Source organism: Alligator mississippiensis, chromosome 6 (genome assembly GCF_030867095.1).
Source record: "Alligator mississippiensis isolate rAllMis1 chromosome 6, rAllMis1, whole genome shotgun sequence".
In the NCBI taxonomy this organism is placed as follows: domain Eukaryota; kingdom Metazoa; phylum Chordata; order Crocodylia; family Alligatoridae; genus Alligator; species Alligator mississippiensis.
Window position 1 is genome coordinate 39,578,960 of NC_081829.1, and position 19,410 is coordinate 39,598,369.

The following is a 19,410-nucleotide window of genomic DNA, read 5'->3' on the forward strand; positions in this document are numbered from 1 at the left end:
AAATGTTTTTATCTTCTGATTATTTCCTACCATCAATTGTATGCTTAACATCTTAATTAGTTGTTATGGAATCAATTATGATCTCAGACACAGAATGATCAACTGAAGCAGGTGAACTTTCAAATGCTAGCTTCCTAATTTCATGCAAATGCTCTAAATGCTAACAATAAGGCAGAAAAGACAGATCATGCTATGCAGGTTATATAGAGATTATTTATTTATTTATTTTTTAATAAATCACATGCTCTTAGAGGGGAGATAGGGAAAGATGCAAGAAACAAGTACACTCGTAGCCAACTCAACAGCAGGAAGGGAAAGAAAGAAAGGCAGTTGCTGAGAGGCAAAGTTCATCACACTGGGACTTTGTAAAATTTATCTGCCACATTTGCCAATAAAGCCAAGTCACAATGTCAGTCACGATACAAAAACAAGCAACATGACTGCAGGATTACCATGTACTCCCTATGATTCCAGTTGGCAATAAAATGGCTCTCCACCTCTTTAAGGAGAAATAGCTCTACTTCAGGTACACAGCAGCAAAATAATTGGGCAGCACATGTGTGTGATTTCTTAAAAAATAAATAAAAAAATTAAAAATCTCTATATAACTTGCATAGCATGATCTATCTTTTCTGCCTTATTGTTAGCATTTAGAACATTTGCATGAAATTAGGAAGCTAGCATTTCAAAGTTCACCTGATTCTGTTCATCATTCTGTGTCTGAGGTCATAATTGTTTCCATAACAACTAATTGTTATGTTAAATGTTAACCATACGATTGATGGTAGGAAATAATCAGAAGATAAAAACACTTATTTCACAATTATTTTCCATGAAGTTATCTTTAAAATAAAGAAGGAGAAGAGGTAGTAACAGTAGAGTTACAGAAGACATAATAAGTTAATTGTAAAATGAAATAATTTTATATGAACCTGGAACTCTACACAACTGAAAACTTTCTAAAGCCATTTTTGGTTTGTCTTATTGAGGATGGTCTGTTTTCAAGGAATATATTTCAAATTAATTAGATCAGAGTATATGTTAACATAGATTCTGGTAATTCACTTCTTTATTGTAGAATCATGACTTGTAATGGCACTTCAGACATGTTTCATTACAGCAAAGCTTTGAAATGCTCAGTGAATAACTTCTATAATGAATTTTTGCCTTTTAAGATATTTTTTTAAATTAGACATTGGTGTGACTGGACTGATGATTTTAAGTACCATTCTCTGGAGCCCTTACCTATTTTTACCATTTCTTCTTATTGTTAAATTTAACACTGTATTCATATTTTTTATTTTGGGTAGAATGCAATAATCCCATAACACAATAATGGTTATTCTTACATGATTTTCAGCACAGACAGCAGAGAAGAATTATGTAAAATCATGTAAAAGTTTGTTTTTATGACCTTTCTGCCAAAAGTTTCTAATTTAAAATGCAAAATTCAAACAGTGTTAATTTGAAGACAAATTTGTACTTGGTATTTTGTTCACTCTTCTGATTTATTTTTTCCAAGAATATCAACAGATGCAGAAAATTTGTCTCTTCATGTGTACTACTACACCCTTTATTCATAGCAGCTTTTAGTTTCTGACTTCAGCTTCAAAATGTTCTAAATAATACCATATGCTAAATTTCTTTGTCTCAGCTGAGTGCTAGACTTAATATTCAAGTTGCCCCACACTTTTTTTTCACAGTTTCTGATATTATTAGGTATTGACAACTGTCCTCATTAATTTGCCTTGCCAGTCAATAATGACAGGAAGGATTTGTAAATGATGAGACAAAGCTTTAGCTTTCTATTCATAAATCTAGAATTGATGATATTCCTGGATTTGTACCAACTTTAACCCATGTTAATCATGTCATCTGTTTGAACTTGCAATTGTTATGACACATTTGATACCATACTTTGCTCCTCAGTCAACCTGTGTGGATCTGGGGTAACTCTTTATTTTGATGTCCTGAGCAGAGCTTAATGACCTTCTTCGAGTTCTAAAAATAGAGATATTTTGCATTCAATCAGCACAATTAGACAAGTAATGCATTTCCACTAAATTCACTGTAATTAATTGCCAACAAATTCATAGCAATCTCTTCCAGACAGCTGCAATTTGTCTGTATTCTGAGCCTCCATGGAGCATGGTCTTCAAAGTCTCTTGGATTGCTGTCCTGATTTAAGAAGCTGGATGCCTCCTTTTGATTATGTCTCATCTGTCTTTTCTTTCTAAAACCCCCTCTTGATATATGCTGCACTTTTTTTAGGAAGTAATACTACTTCTATCTTTCCAATTTTCCCTGTGTGGTGTTTCCCATTCTTTCTCAAACCAGTGTAAATTGTTTCATTCCAAGTCAGCAAAAAGATCCTTAGAAATATACTGTTAATTGGTAAATGAATAAGGTATAGAGTTGCTTTTCACACGGAGACAAAAAGGTAGATTTGCTGCAATAGTCTTTTTATAAAATGTGTTTTCTATTCCCTCAAACTCACAGCAAAGTTTTAGATGAAAGAGACACATGCAGATAGTTCAAAGCCTTCTCTGTTTCATCTGTATTCCCACAAGAAAGATGGATGCAAAAATGTGGACTGCTAAAGCCTGACTAGAATCTTCTCATCAGCTTGGCTAAAATAATAATAAGCAGAGTCATCCCAGATTTTGATGAATTAACTAGTCACTGCTCAGATGAGGGTTGTGGGAGAAACCAAAAAGGCTGAGTCAGGGCCACTCAAGGAATGAAGAGATAAGTCTGATGCTCTACACGGTTACTCAAAAGGACCAGGGTGGGGTGTATGTGGGCCAGAACAAGGCAGTGTGAGAGAGGCCTGGTGAGCCCAGGAGTAGTGTTAAAGGCCCCAGTGAGAGTGGGGCAGAGTGTGTGTGGACCAGGACAGGGCAATGTGCAAGAGGCCTGATAATTAATTGAGTTTGGCCCGGCCTCAAGCCAGAGATGTAACAAACTGTATGTCATCTGCAAGGCATGGGACATGATAAGGAAATGGTTTGAGTTGTGTAAGAACTGCCCTTGACATCAGGGTGCTTATTTAGCAACAAGGCATGGCAGGAGAGGTAGGAGGGTGGTTTGCCCATAGACAGGTGGCAGGCCAATACTGGGACCAGGCCAGGGAGTTTGCCTCTGTCACAATGTGGAAACTAGTTTTCAAAGTATGGATTTTCCTTTCTTACCAGTGCCAGGTAGATAGCTGTTGCTGACCTGCTGCTATGTGTGCTCTGCCCACCCTGGCTCTGTTGCCCTTAAAGCAACAGTAACCAGGAATTGTTTTGAAGTTCCTGGCATGGCAATATTGCCAGGGTGCAGACTCTGAGGAGTTGGCAGGCAATTCCAGCACCTCTCCTCACTTGGCACCGAGGGTGGGTGTTCCTTTTGCCAGCTTAGGTACACTACTGGGTATTAGTCATAGACATGGCATAGAGTCAACATATTATATTAAGATTGCATGTAAAATGCAATGGGATAAAGTTGCAGTGGGCTTGAGTTTTAGATTAATAGTATGATCCAAACAACTTCTGGATCTCCACCAGCCACTGAGATTGCTTATGAGATTATTTAAAAAGGAGCTTAGATGGCAAAAATATCCTTCTGTTTTAGGGCAAAAGGCAAACTATAACTGGGAAGATTAGGAAAAAAACTCCCCCCAGGTTATTCTATAACCGTGCATCAGGATCTCTTTAAGCCTTTCTTTGACAAATCTAGAGAGACAACCGGCTAGACAGCTGCTTGATTTTGAACTTCTTTGACCATTTCTATATTCTTATATTATTCAGCATATCCCCTCTGTATAAATAAACATAAGGAATAGTGGCATTATAGCTATATGCTGTTATACCTTTAAAAATCTGAGCTCCACATCAACTTTCAAGATTGTACTTTCTTTGAGGATTCAGACCTTCAGCACAAAGGAATATCCATTCTGATTTGCTTTTTCTAGTCTTGTGTTCAGATGATTGTATGGGGGGGAGGGGGTTCTCTTCCTGTTTCCTGACTGTATGAATCTAGAGATATTATAAGAATCAATTGATTAGAACATTTTGAATGGAATTTCATGTTGAAACAAAAATGCTTTTCAGAGACATGTCAAGTTTGATAAAAAGGATTTTTGAGAGACTGAGAGAGAGAAATAAATCATTGTGTATGACTTCCAGGTTCAAATTGCTGCTCTATATCATTCAAAACCAAGTTTTTTATCCTAGGATCTTCCATACCCTAGGTTGATGTAGTCAGCACATATACATGTGATTCACAAACCTTTTGCTAATTCACAAACCTCAAGTTTCCTGTCAAAAATAGGTAATCTGATGCTGATTATGTTTTCACAAAAATATTTTGTTTTCTTTTTATTCAAAATCAAATTTCAAAACCTTAAAAGTTGCCACAAAGCAGAATTGCTGTCCTCTGGCTAAAAAGTTTGTAGAATGGCAGGCTAGTCCCACACTTTCCATAGAGTTCAGTAGCACAGATCCATTGTGTATTCTTGTTATCACAGAATCCAGGCATGAAAACAGTGACTCAAAAAATGCCAGCATGTGATGAGTTTTTAACAAATGCAGCATTGCATGGAGAGAAGCATGTAGCATCAGCCTTTTGCCTTGAGACATATAGATAAAACATGTAAACCTTTAACTTAAGGCTATAAGTGGCAAGAACTCACATTTATTAAACATGAAAAATCCAGCAATACATTAAGAAGATAAATAGGGGTGTGCGAAGCGGGCAGTATTCGATTTGGATTTGGCCCAATTTGGGGGACAGTGATTCAATTAACTGATTCACATCACTGTCCCAATTCGATTCAGCTGAATCTGAAGATTCAATTTGATTTAGAGAATCAGTGATTCAGCCATAGACACAACTTTATATGTTTTTTTCTATGTACTTTGAGGTACCAGGCACAGGTCATGAACACTGAGATGGTGGGGCAGATGGAGCATCCCACAGAAGCTCAGGGGGGTCCCCTCAGTGGTGGACCTGGAAATGGACCAGAAGTAAAAAGTCTAGTCCACCTCTGGGTCCGCTACTGAGCATGAGGGAGACCTGCCGGTGCCTCCCCAGCTCGGTGATCAGCTGCAGGGGGGACCCTGGGTGTGCCCCCAAACCCAGGAGGCACAAATTGCCAAGCCAAGGGATGGGGGGAAGGGGTCCCCCACGCACTCCACAGTGGACCTGGAAGTGGACTGGAAGTACTTCTGGTCCACTTGTAGGTCTGCTGCCAAGCACACAGGGGAGTCCCCCACACTCTCATAGGACGTTCCATCTACCACACCATTTCAGCGTTCTTGAGCCATACCTGGTACCTTGAGGTATGTAGAAAAAACATATAAAGCTGTGTCTATTGTCAAATCAGTGAATCTCTCCATATCAAAATGGAGGCTTCCAATTTGATTCAGAGAGATTATTGGGTATCCTGATTCGATCCGGATTTGGCTGCTCAATAGGGCCGAATCTCCTCTGAATTGAATCGGCAACCAAAGTTTCCCATGGCCCTAAAGATAAATATCTTCTCTGTTAGTTCTTGGCTTATTCTTGTTAACCTCTTAAAAATCTTAGTGTATAGTTATGAAACAATTTTGACACATGGGGAAATGTGGCCAGTTTTCCAAACATTTTTCTTTACTTGTGCACTTAAATTCATTTATAAACTTTTATTTTACTTCCAATAGAAATAGTCAGATTGATAGCCTTAGAGGCTGTTTATAGAAGTGGTCTGGCCTGCATGACATATCATTAATGCTTGATTTTTCCATGCAGTCCTACCAATATGCCATAGTGCAGACATGCAAATCCCATCACAAATAGGGAGAAGACAGAGTATTTTTCAAGAGAAATTAGTCCTTGCTTCTTCTTTTGAGGAAACCAGCATTATATGTGTCTGCCTTTTGCAAACTGGAACCACCAAATCATATCTAAATAGTCCACTTATGTGATCAGACTTGGACTCATGGTCTTAAATGAAAAAGCTCCCTATCCTATTACCAGACCAACAGAAACTAAATCTCCTCTCCATTCATTTGTTCATAGCATGTACCTTTGTCATTCAATCAATAAGCAAATGCTTGCAAAAACAAAAAAAGAGCACCATCTCTTTAATGCTCCACAAGTTTTTTTCTAGGCTGTCTCATGTCCCATGCCATTTTATACAACTACTGTGAGTACATGAAACACAGGAGGTTCTGGGCTCACTCATCTCAATGTGCATTTGACATATGGCTGTAAGGATGAATCATTAAACCACTGATCAGTGTCTAAGTCTGAATGTCTAGATAAAGAGCAGATAAAATGTTTGGTGTCTGTGGACAACTTCCAGTCCATGAACTGCACAATGGGAAAAAGTCATATCTAAAATAAGAAATCTCAGCCGCCTCTGCAGACTTTCTCTGCATCAATGTCTTATGAGCACCTGAACCAAGGCCTGATATTAACTACTGTGAGATTTTATTATGGCAGGTAATTGGAAGGTTATAAGGCTGATAATTTAATGTTAGTTTTTTTTTAAGAAAGTCACTTAAGCCAAAGAGGCTGTGTATGAACACAAACAAATGGCTAAGGCTGTCTGGTCATTTTGCCTTAACTGGCTTTAAAATAAAATAAAAAAAATATGTGCCAGGCTATCAAAACCTTGGGTCCCTATCAGGTCATTAGTTTTTAAGCAGACTTGTCCCTGGACATCAATGGCTTGATATGATAGGAGGGCTTGATCAATGCACTGCCCAGGCTAGGATGGCATTCTGTTCCTACAGCACCTCTACCTGATTGCAAGGTATTGTTTTGACAGGAAAATTTGTTCTGGTGGCAAATTCAACATCATGTCCCAGGCTGGCAATTCCTCTATAGTAGAATTCTATTACTTTTTCATAAATTAGAACACAAGTCATCTAGGTTCTGCTAGCATGTCTGGGATATACAGTGTACTGAGTTATTGAAGAGAGAATTCTAAAGCTTGGCACTTTCACAATAAAGACGGTGCTTAAAAAGATCTGTGTTCATATGCTTATAAAAACTTTAGACCACATCATCATACATACTGGGCTGTGCCATTTGCTGTGGCACCAGTTTACTTGAAGTAAATTATTCATGAGTAAACAATGAGTAAATAAGAGGGCTGGAAGCCCTCGAAAGCCAGCCCCTCCTGCTGCTCCCTGGCCAGCCACTTCCCTGGCCTGGAGAAGCAGCTCACACAGCACAGAAGCAGCGTGTAGTAGCACCCTCCTCACCACCTCTGCCTCCCTGTGCCATGGCTGCTCCTGCCTCTGCCCCTGGTAGTGATGACCAGTACCCTTCACTTCTGCTGATTCCCACACTGGTCCTGTTAGCCCACACCAACCACAGCCATCTCGCCCCTCCTGGCTTCCCCATATGCAGTGACTGCCTTCCCAGGGCTGCTGCCATGCACTTACCACCTTGACCCTGTCTGCCTCACCCTTGGCCATGCACTTGCCACCCTGACCTTGTCACAGGCATCAATGATGGGCTTCAGGATGACACTACTGGGGCTGCTGTCAGCCTCCTGGTCTTCCATCCTCACCACCTCAGGGCCCGATGGGCCAGCTAGGACTGGTAGCAGCACATTGTCCAGCACACCTGAGATAATAAGTGGCTGGAGACATTCTGCATGATCAACAGTAAAGAACCTTTTTCCTCATGAAAACTGTTAGACCCCAACTCCATGCGGCACCCAACGACTAGGGATACAACAGTCCAATTACCCGTGGATCCTGTTATTCATTAGTCAGACCAGAGCGGGGAGAAAACACCAGCACACATTGCTTGCAACAGCTTTATTCAGAATGTAAATAGCTTTGAACAAGGGCCTCACACCATAAGAGATGGGGTCCTGCCCCGAGCAATAGGTTCATTCTACGTTTATGCACTTTGGTTTATACTCGTTAACATTCACTTCTCCTTCGTCCCACCTTCTGTTCCACCTTCACAAGAGAAGGCTGAGGGGGGACATTGTGACTGTCTATAAATTCACTAGGGGGGACCAGAAGGGTTTGGGGGAGACCTTGTTTCCCCTAGTGCCCCCCCTGGATAACAAGGAATAATGGCCACAAGTTGTTGGAGCGTAGGCTTAGATTAGATATCTGTAGGAACTACTTCACAGTCAGGGAGGCTGGGATCTGGAACCAACTTCCAAGGGAAGTGGTGCTGGCTCCTACCCTGGGGGTGTTTAAGAAGCGGCTTGATGCCTACCTGGCTGGAGTCACTTGAGCCCAGTTTCCCTCCTGCCCAGGCAGGGGGTCAGACTTGAAGATCTACAAGGTCCCTTCTTACCCTACTTCTATGATTCTATGATTCACCCATTTCTCCTCCCATCTCAAGCTCCACCTCTGTTTACTGTTTGCATCATTAGCATGGAATTGCCTATGCATTTTACTAATTTAAATGTCTTTTTGCTATGACTGCATATCTAAGACCTTGATGCCTACTGTTCAGCCAATGGGCAGACTTTGACCAAAATCTGGCAACTTCTGGAGGCTTCTTCACTAAACACCATTCCCTTTTTTGAATATGCTCATCTTGGATTCTGTTACCAATTATGTGTTGTTTTTTGCATCCCAGTCTGTTTTTCTGTCTCATGTTGTACCATCTTCCACATTCCTAAAACAATACCTAATTCACAGCATACAGATTTACTTGCTGCTTTTCCCTCAGAAAAAGGTTGACAGTTAAAATGGTTACTTTGCATAAGCAAACGGCTGGCTTAGATATCATTCTGCCTTGTGGTCAGCTGCTTTGCTAGGTCACAGGTCATGCCTTTGTATTCAGCTGCAAATCCAGTGTTCCCTAATAATCCAAATTATTGTTAACCTAACAAAAACTATGTGCAATACCTTTTGTGTGCCAACCCAGGGTGGAGGGCCATGGGGTGGGGGCACCTAGAGCGCAAAGTTCAGGGGCAAAAAGCCAGAATCTCAGCCTCTGGCTGTTCCCCATGGGTGCTCACACTGCAGAGAGTGTGGCAGGCAGGGGGTTGCCCAGAGGTGACGGTGGCCAATTTTCCCCTGGTGCAGGTGGCTCCAACTCTGGCAGGTCCAGCAGGGCTCGCATGCAGTCCTGATCCCACTGCAGGCAGCTCCGGCTCTGTGCCCACATAGATTCATAGATTCATAGATGCTAGGGTCGGAAGGGACCTCAATAGATCATTGAGTCCAACACCCTGCATAGGCAGGAAAGAGTGCTGGGTTCAGATGACCCCAGCTAGATGCTTATCTAACTTCCTCTTGAAGACCCCAAGGGTAGGGGAGAGCACCACCTCCCTTGGGAGCCCATTCCAGACCTTGGCCACTCTAACTGTGAAGAAGTTCTTCCTAATGTCCAGTCTAAATCTGCTCTCTGCTAGCTTGTGGCCATTATTTCTTGTAACCCCCGGGGGCGCCTTGGTGAATAAAACCTCACCAATTCCCTTCTGTGCCCCCGTAATGATCTTAAAGGCAGCCACAAGGTCGCCTCTCAACCTTCTCTTGAGGAGGCTGAAGAGGTCCAGGTGCCCCAGTCTCTCCTCATAGGGCTTAGCCTGCAAGCCCTTAACCATACGAGTGGCCCTTCTCTGGACCCTCTCCAGGTTATCCACATCCCTCTTGAAGTGTGGTGCCCAAAACTGCATGCAGTATTCCAACTGCGGTCTGACCAGCACCCGATAGAGGGGAAGTATCACCTCCTTGGATCTGTTCATCATGCATCTGCTGATGCACAATAAAGTGTCATTAGCTTTTCTGATGGCTTCGTCACGCTGCCGACTCATGTTCATCTTGGAGTCCACTAGGACTCCAAGATCCCTTTCCGCTTCCATTCCACCAAGCAGGTCATTTCCTAGACAGTAGGTATGCTGGACATTTTTCCTCCCTAGGTGCAGCACTTTGCATTTCTCCTTGTTGAATTGCATTCTGTTGTTTTCTGCCCACTTGTCCAACCTGTCCAGGTCTGCTTGTAGTTGTTCCCTGCCCTCCGGCATGTCCACTTCTCCCCACAGTTTTGTGTCATCTGCAAACTTGGACAGAGTACACTTCACTCCCTAGACCAAGTCGCTGATGAAGACATTGAAGATTATCGGTCCAAGGACCGAGCCCTGCGGGACCCCACTGCCCACACCCTTCCAGGTCGATATCGACCCATCCACTATGACTTTCTGGGTGTGACCCTCTAGCCAATTCACCACCCACTGGACCATGTAGTCATCCAAGTCACAGCCTCTTAACTTGTTTACCAGTATGGTGTGGGATACCGTATTGAAGGCCTTCCTGAAGTCTAAGTATATGACATCAACCCCTACTCCTGCATCCAGGCATTTTGTAAGCTGGTCATAAAACGAGACTAGATTAGTCAGGCATGATCTACCTGCTACGAACCCGTGCTGGTTTCCCCTCAGCATAATTTTTCCTGCTGGGATCTCGCAAATGTGAGCCTTGATAATTTTTTCAAAGACTTTGCCTAGGATGGAGGTGAGACTGACATGGAGCTGGCATGAGTGTTGGAGCTTTGCCCCAGGTAGGGGGATGGGTGAAGCCAGACCCAGGGCACGGGCAGGGGCTCCTGGCTGCTGGATGAAACATAGGACCTCCTTCCAGGCCCATATGGGGGCCTGCTGCTGGGCAGCAGGTGGCTGTCAGGGGCAGGAGGGCTAGGGTCATAGGCCAGGCAGAGGGTGGCATGAAGGTAACTGCCAGAGCCAGAAAGGTGTCCAGCACTCAGTTGTCATTGTCCATGACCTGCACTGCCCAGGCTAGGATGGCATTCTGTTGCCACACCAGTTCCCCATGTCCTTACAGGTGATGTCCTCCTCCCACCACCTGTCCTGGCAGACCACATCCTTTGACTGCCAGGCCCAAATGTCCACCAGCTAGTTCTCTGACACCATCACCAGGCAGCCCAGGAGGAGGGGCCTGTCCAGTGTCCTCTTCTGTAAGAGCAGGTGCATAGACAAGGGCCTGGCTGTGGGTGGTGGTGACTCTAAGGCCACATCCGAGCTGCCAAGTGCAGCTTCTCCCCCATGTGCACCTGCAGGTCCTGTAGAACCATGAGAAAGAAGCTGTTCATGTAACTTTGCAACATTTCAGGGATGAGATACTCTGTACCAGGAGCTGTGTAGTGCCTGGTCTCAGATCAAGCGTGAGGCATGCATGGGTGCCCAGGGACCATGGTAAGTTGGGCTGGCAAGTCCTGGCCCACGCAGCTGCTGACCAAGCCCCACATCCCTCCTTGCTACCCTGGGGCCAGTGGACTGATTGGTGCTGGTTGCAGGCAGTCTGCCTCCCCCACTCCATTCCAAGGATGAGACAGGCCAGGCCAGGTTCCTGGAAGCACCTGCTGCAGCAGCTCCAGCCCCTGCTGCCCCCTTCTCTCCTACAGGCCAACTGCTCTGCTGCACTGCCACCCAACCCACAGCACTTTGGCTCAGGGCATGCAGAGCTCCTGGACAATGGGCACAAGAAGCTTCTGTTACCTCTCAGCTCTGTGTTCTTGGGGAACCCTGGCACAGGACGCAGCCTGACTTACTCCCAAAGAATTCCTCCCCCCTCCCCACTAGCTGAACAAGAACTGAATACAAAAGACAATGAAGATGCAGTGGGAGACACACCTAAAACCCTCCAGATAAGGGTCACAAGAGTGAAACAACTGCCCTAGGTCTCATTTGCATCTGAGATGGAACCAGATGACCATTCATTTACATGCAAGATGGAGAACAGAAAGCCTGAAGCAGAGATTGCACTGAATTCTGGGATCAGAGAAGCAGGGGAGCACTGCATGATGGGGAATCTGTGCTCCAAATGCTAATCAGCCCATGTTTGCACACACCCAGCTTAGCATTTATCAAACCAGTTCTAATCTGGATTTACAAAGGACTTCCCCCCACCACCACACCCCTCCCCCCCACACACACCTCTAAGCAGAAGTAAAGTTTAATAGGCATCTTGGGCCGCACATTCCCCAGTCCCACTATGGGAGGCCTATTTAAACTTGATTGACTAAAACGTGGTTGCCAGGTTAGGGAATGCTGAGGCAAGAGACTGAGTCAGAGGGGGTATAGGCAACATTTGAGCAATGGTAAAGGGGTTCATCACAGCATCCAGCCTGTTGGAGCTCTGACCACAAGTGTTGTCATAATTTTCCCAGGAGGACTGGTGGAAGTCCTCCCCCTACAAAGGTTATGAACACTCCAAAAATTGCCTTAAGTCTCTTAAAACGCTATAGTAAGATCTGGAAAAGTCATGCTAAGCTGAGGCTTCTTCACAAGAAGTAAAAATCCAAAACCCTGATGCTGCAAGCTATCTATTGTTTCTGAAGAAACCATGAGATATCCCATCAATATATCTGCTATCCATAGGAATTTCAAGCTGGATCCCAAGTATCTGGTTACTCCCTAACCTTATGCATTTCCTGATTTTCAATCAGTTTCTTGAAATGTTCCAAATCAGATAACCCCTTGTCAATAGAAAAGACAATTATTTATGCTATTAAGAATGCTTTGAAGAATCTGAACTTGTTGGGTCAGGCCAACTCTCAGGATCTCAATATTGCGCTGTTAGTCAGGAGGATGTGAAACAATTGCACGTATACAAACACACAAATCAGTTAGGTGCATACACACGCACACTACCAGCTCAGGCACATACACATCCAAACCAGCCTAGGCACATGCATGCCTCTTACCAATTCAAGCACATACACTATACACCCCAAAAGTTGGACACAGATCACTAATTCATATATCATGCACACAATGCCATACACACACACACACACACTAGCAACTCAGATACACACACGTTCAAAATAGCTAGTCTAGTTTCATGTACACCTATCACCAGTTTAAGTCCATACACGCTACACACACCAAATTTAGACAGAATCAGTTACCAGTTACCAACACCTGCACATTCAATACACATATGTGAATTACAAATTTATATACCACACACACGATGTCTATATATGCATATATATATGTGTGTGTGTGTGTGTGTGTGTGTGTGTATTAATTTACACACATACCACCCACCTACACATACACACAAATGAGTTCATAAATTGGGTGTTGTGATGTGTATGTATGTATGTGTTTGGTGTACTTGGGATAGCTGGGGAAAGGTTAAGGTAAAAAAGTAGAAGTGAAAGTTACCAGGACCGGGATTAGAACCGATAGACTACAGGGGTCTGGGCTGAAGAACTGAGGCTCAGGGGTAACTTTATGTTAATTGATCTTAATTGATTAAAAGACAATGCCCAAACCCTGCAGAACAGGGAAGTGATGCCGGCACAGAGGCTGGAACGGGAGCCAGAGCTATGGGGGAGCTGAAAAGGTAGGTGCTGGAGAGGGAAAGTGGGGCTAAAGGAAAGTGTGGGTGTTAAAGAGGGGCTCTGGATGTGGGGAGCCAGAGGATGGCTCTGGGGCAGCTAGAGAAGTGTAGGGAGCAGCAGTAGGTGCTGGGAGCTGGAGAAAGGCTCCAGCTGCTGGAGAAAACTGCAGGACAGCCACAAGGAGCTAGGAAGCTGGGGGGGGCGGTGACTACAGAAGGTGTGGGGGGAACCTGAAAACAGAGAGATGTACAGCAGAAAATCACAGGAAAAGCAGCGGGAAAGACTGAAAGGTGGTAGGAGGAAAGCAGGAAAGCAGAGAAAGGCAGCAAAAAGTCACAGGGAAAAGGCAGTAGGAATTGAGACGAGATTGGAAAACTAGTGGAGAGGGGTGGGGGCTGGAATTGAGAAAGAGAGAGAAAGAGAGAGAGAGGCTGGAATTTAAGATAAGGAAGGGACTGGGAGTCAGTAAAACATGGCCCAACTTGGGGTTGCAAAGACAGTGGTTTTATTGAACAGGGGAGATGGTGACACAATGTCTTATTGTTTCCCTTGCACCACCCCCACACCCACACACACCCCTCCCACCCCCTCCCCCCCACAAACACACAATGGCAGCAGGGGTTAGAGAGGCTTGGTGCAGGGCTGAAGTCCACTGAAGTCCAGGAGGAGAGACAGAGACAGAGAGAGACAGTCCAAATTTAGGAGTAGGTGTGCAGGTAATATCTACCTACCCAGGCTGGAAAGGGGTCCTTGTTCAGTAGGTGTTGTCAGCAGGGCCTCTGGGTGGATAGGTGGTGTGGCATGGTGCTGGTCCAGATGGAGAGGGCATCCCACTGGGTCTGTCATCACTGCCCCTTTTTATAGGGGCAGACCTTGTGTGACCCCAGTGACAGGAGGCATGCCCAGGCAAGGGTCAGCCCCTGGAGTACTGAGCATGTGTGCTCCATGCAGGGATGTGCAGGTTCTGGTGTCTGTAATGGTGAGAGTTGCTGGTTCTGCAGGGTCTTTTGTCTTTCAAATGCTGGTCTTGTCTCTGTTCCTGGGTGAGTTCTGTGGTTCTTCAATGAATCAATGCGAGGTGATGGCCCAGTCATTACAGGCCATTCAGGAGAGGCCTGCTACCATTGTATTTCAGTCATTCCCAATCACTCTCATTCATCCAGGAACCAATTTACATGGGAGGGATATGTGACTTATACAGTTGCGACACAGGGGATGCCCAGGCAGAGGACAGAAGATGGAGGCTTGACATATAAATTGGAAGCTTGACATGACTTTGGTTCACTTACAAACACAGGCCTAAACCATACAATATCCATATGAAACAATAAAAATCGATACGAAAATGATGATAATACAATCTACAACAGTAAAAATCAATACAAACCTAATAATAATACAATATAAAACAGTGGATATCCAAAACCAAAAACTTGCTACTAAAATAAAAATGTTTAAAGCTTATCCCAAGTCTGAGCTCACTTATACTTGTCTATAGGGAATAGAGAGGGAGAGAAAAAGTCAGAAATGGTTGGGGCGGGGGAAGGAATGCATTTTAAAATAAATTAAAAAAATAAAAAAGGAGTTTTGCAACAACCTGAGGGTATAAAAATCTGCATAAAAAGCAGCAAAATGTGTGTGCTTCAAGAGGAGAAGTCTCTCTCACACCACCCGCTGTTGTCTCCCTTTAAGGATTGTACAAGAACTTTACCTGTCAGCATTGCAACCCGAGTACCTTGGACTGGTGAGATCCTAACTCTCTCTCTCTTTTCTCTCTAGGCATAAATTTCTGAAATTGAACTGTATTACTTAAACTTGAGCTAAGTTTCCCCAAATACTTAGTGAAACTAGGATAGTATTGTAATTGTTTGTGTTTGTTTTTCCTGTGCATGTCTATTATTTTTAGTACCATGATATATTTCATATACATAGCAATAAATAACTTTTATAGTCAAACTGGTAGTAACTGGGTATATTTTTCCTTCTCTGCTTCTGCTTCCTCACGTGCTTTGCAGCAATGCTTCTTTTACTTTCTTTGCTTCTGATGAACTGATTCTTGGCATGTGAGGGTGTCAGCCTGTCCATGCTGATCAACCCGGCCGGGTCAGGTGTGTCACGTTAATCTGTGTGTGTTTGTGTGTGTGTGACTGATTTGGTGACTGGAGGAACCCAGCCCCATTGAAACTGAGTCCTGCAAGATAGCTCCATGGGGAGTGAGGACTTGCAAGGGAGATATACAGCTCTATATAGAAACACAAGTAACATAAGCAGCACATTTATAGAATTACCAAAACTCTAGAAATGTATCCCTAATAAATGAGCACACCCCAATGTGATGGGCAAATCTGGTAACACTTCCCATGTCCTCACCCTCCCCAAAGGGGTTTTCTCCAGGGTGGTGCTGCAAATCCATCCCCCACTGCCTGCCCTGCACCCCAAGCATGCCCCTCATCCACGTGCCCCAGGCAGCACATGTAGAGCTATTTGTGTGGACCAAGGAGTGCCTGACCCACTACACCCTGCCGCTAATGGCCATGCTGCCCCAGGCACAACTGTGCACATGGCACAGGACCCTAAGCTATGAATGCAAGGCCAGGCTGCCCCACAACCTTTGCTGCTGTTTGGAGGGCTATGTGGGGCTGCTCTACATGGCCCTGTCCCCCACAGCCAAGGATAACATTGCTGCCAGCATCAACATGTTCCTCAGCATGTGAGAGTCCTGTGTCCACCAAGCTGTGGGGGCACAGGCTGCTCAGTAAAGTTTTGCACTGTCTCCCACCTCCCTGGTTGTTGTGAAGGGAGGAACCCAGGACCAGGGGAGTGCAGCCAGGCCAGGGCCAGGGCCAGGGCCAGGGCCAGGGCCAGGGCCAGGGCCAGGGCCAGGGCCAGGGCCAGGGGTGGGTAGGGGCCTCCCCCCACTACAGGGCTTACCAAATGGCTGGGTATGGCTGGCTGGTGGCTCTGCATGATCACAGATGTCAGCTATCAGTGATGATGTGTAGCTGCAGGAGGTGTCCTCAGATGGCAAGGTGCAGCGGGCAGGCACTCCGCCAGCCCAACTCTGGAACAGAAGAAGCTCTTAGCTCAGAGCCCCAGAGCCAGCCTGAGGTCAGCCCCAATGGCAGGGCCTACCTGAGGGCAAATTTGCTCCAAGAATGGATGACTGGTGCCTCCTGAGTCTGGGGGGGGGGGGGGAACCTGCAGAAGCTGGCATCGGCGGTGGAGCTGGTGAGCACCTGCAGAAGCCTCCACCGACATTGGCAGTAGAGATGGCCTTGTCAGGGGGGGCACGCCCCTCCCCGTGTTCCCCCTAGCAGTCACCTACCCCCATGCTTGTATCAGGGTCTGCCTATGTGCCTCCTAGGGGCTCTGTTCATTGGTGGAAAAGGTTCTTTGCATAAATGTGATATCATGAATGCCATGTGCCCCCAGAGCCTGGAGGGGCAGGGCACAGAGAACTCCTACAGATCACAGCAGCACTGTCAGCAGTGGGAGCATGATGATGGTGAGTGGTGAGCTCCTGCAGGTGGCCATGGTGCTGTCAGAGGTGCAGGGGTGGGGTAGCAAGTGCTGACCAGTGGTCAGCAACCACCCACAGATGCTGCCAGCAGCATTGGCGACAGCCAGTAGTGATCAGAGACAACCCGTATTCACTGCCGGCAGTGTCAGTGGTGAGGTGGGGGTGGAAAGTTGTGACCACCCAAAGACACCACTGCCAGTGTTGGCGGTAGCCAGCGGTGATTGGGGACTGCCTGCAGACACCACCAGTGGTGTCGGCAGCGAGAGGTGGGTGGCGAGCAGCAACTGCCTGCTTTTTGCAAGGGGTGCATTGCAGAGCTCAGGGGGTGCACATGCACCCATGTGCACCCCCTATGCATCACCAATGGCTCCCAGGTCACTTCTACACATGCATTACTGCACAGTAACTAATTGTAAGTACATTTGAGGTAAAAAAAAACAAAAAACAAAACTCATTATTAAGGTGTTTTAACTTTACAGTAGGCATGCCCACGTGTGGATGTGCATTCCTAATGCACAGTAAACTTTGCTACTGATCAGTTAAGCATGCTGTGTAAATGCACCCACTATGTGAAATAGTTTATATTTGGAAATATACACAAGCACATTGACCGTGAATGAGTTTATAATAAATAATAAAATACCATGACAGGATATTTACTTGATTCAAGTAATTAGCACTACCCCAATTTACATTTGGAATGTTCATATTTTTGTTGCCTTCCCTGTTGTAAGCAATGGATAATTGCTGTTTTTCAGTTATCCCGTCATTTTTTAACTAATATGTATTTCTGTAAGAAGGCAATCACAGAGGTTGCTGTGAAATTAATTCTCCTGCATGCCATGGTTTCCACGGTTGTAGAATTCAACAAGTCAGTTGTACAAGAACTGCAAAATCAACTGGCTTCATAAATTTATAATCAATATATAGCCCAGGTGCATCCGGGGTGTGCCCTGTCCTCAGTTGGAAGGGATGGGGTGGTCAGGTGAGAGTGCTGTGAGAGGGTGTGAAGGAGTGAGAGAAAGCAAACAAAAGCCCTGAGGTGCCTTACATGCTGGGCAGGGGAGGTCAGGAGAAGGAAAGCATCCTGCAGCAACAGACAGAGAAAGTGAAAACAAACAAAACTCACAGCATGGAGGGCTGGCAGGGCTGCAGCTGGAGACTGGAAGGGAAGAGAAACACTCACCACACTTCCAGAGCAGCATCTCACTCAAGATCGGAGGAGGGAAGATGCTCAGAGGTATTTCCAGCACTGGAGAGGGGCAGAAGGGGGTCAGTTTCCTGCTAGCAGCAGAGAGACGAGCGGCCGAGCGGCCCAGCAGGCAAGGGTTGCAAAATTTGCCAGAGGAACACTGTGGGTGTAACCCTGAGAAGGAGGCAGGCAGAGGCCTGCACACACAAAATTTTTGATAATCTCTAGAGTGGAGCATCAGCTGAGGATGCGGGGAGAAAGAATGCACACAGCTTTTTTAATCTCTGGAGTGGAGTGTCAGCTAAGGATCCGGAGGAGAAACCAGAGAAAACTGCTGTTCCAGGTTAGAGCCTTGCTTCACATGAGAGAGATCCCATTGGGACTGTGAATGTTCACAAGGAAGCCAGGCAGGCCTATGCAGAACAGTGACTGGACTAATTGATTTGTTTTGCTGTGCTGATTGGGATATAAGAACCTGACACCAAGGGGAAGGGGTTATGGACTGAGCCTGGCAAGGAGACTGAGAACAGTCGGGTTTTGGGGTTGTTGTTGGTTGTTTTTTTTTGGGGGGGGGGGGGGGGGGGGAGGGGGGTGTCCTTGTTTTTTTGTTTGTTTTTTTTTGATACTTGAGTACAGGCTAAGGCCAGCTAGGGTGGGGTAAAGGGGAGGTTTGGAGGCCCTCAGAAGAAATGGGGATTGAGAGCAGGTAGGATCACCTTGGGCATTGCCTCCTAGAATATAATTTCATCAAAGTTGTGTCAGGTGCGAAACACAAGATCAACTTCCTGGCAGACCAGGTGATCCAAAGCTGAGGTCCACCCTGTCACTGCCTGTAGGAACATGAACTCAGGGCAGTGGTAGCAAGCCCTACAACACCTACAGCCATCACAGAGGAGTATGCCATTGAAAAGCAATTTTCTCTTTTCTCTATAGAGCCGGGCCAGGACAGAGCACTTAACTATATAAAAATGTATTATTATTTACCCAAATCCTTAAATAAAAGAATAACTCTTAATATATAATTAAATATGAATATTTACAAATCTATAAAGGTCATAAATTAATAAAAATATACAATAGCCACAGATAAAAATACTTAAACAATCAAACACAAATGTCTACAAATAAATTCACAGATCAACTGGATAACACTACCCGAATCACATTAACATCATAACACCATTTATATATATTTTTATTTATAAATATATCTAAATGTTGTTATGATGCTAATGTGATTTGGGTAGTGTTATCCAGTTGATCTGTGAATTTATTTGTAGCTATAAATCTTCCCTCTTGGCAGAGACCCAGGCTATATGTATATGTATGTAAGTACATATGTATGTATAGCCCAGGTCTCTGCCAATAGGGGAAAATG

General features: G+C 44.9%; 1 long non-coding RNA gene across 4 annotated transcripts in view; it reads right to left on the reverse strand.

Moving 5' to 3' along the window:
- LOC106738346 (uncharacterized) overlaps positions 1–18,493 on the reverse strand; it is a 96,598-nt gene extending 78,105 nt beyond the window's left edge. Inside the window, exons 1-2 of one of the 4 annotated variants that reach the window (XR_002093428.2) lie at positions 18,027–18,493; positions 16,252–16,381 (exon numbers count right to left, since the gene is read on the reverse strand). This is a non-coding gene — a long non-coding RNA (uncharacterized LOC106738346). The remainder of the gene's footprint in view (positions 1–16,251; positions 16,382–18,026) is intronic. The other 3 variants (XR_002093429.2, XR_009463018.1, XR_009463019.1) reach the window with 3 other exon arrangements.
- Positions 18,494–19,410: the final 917 nt, after the last annotated feature.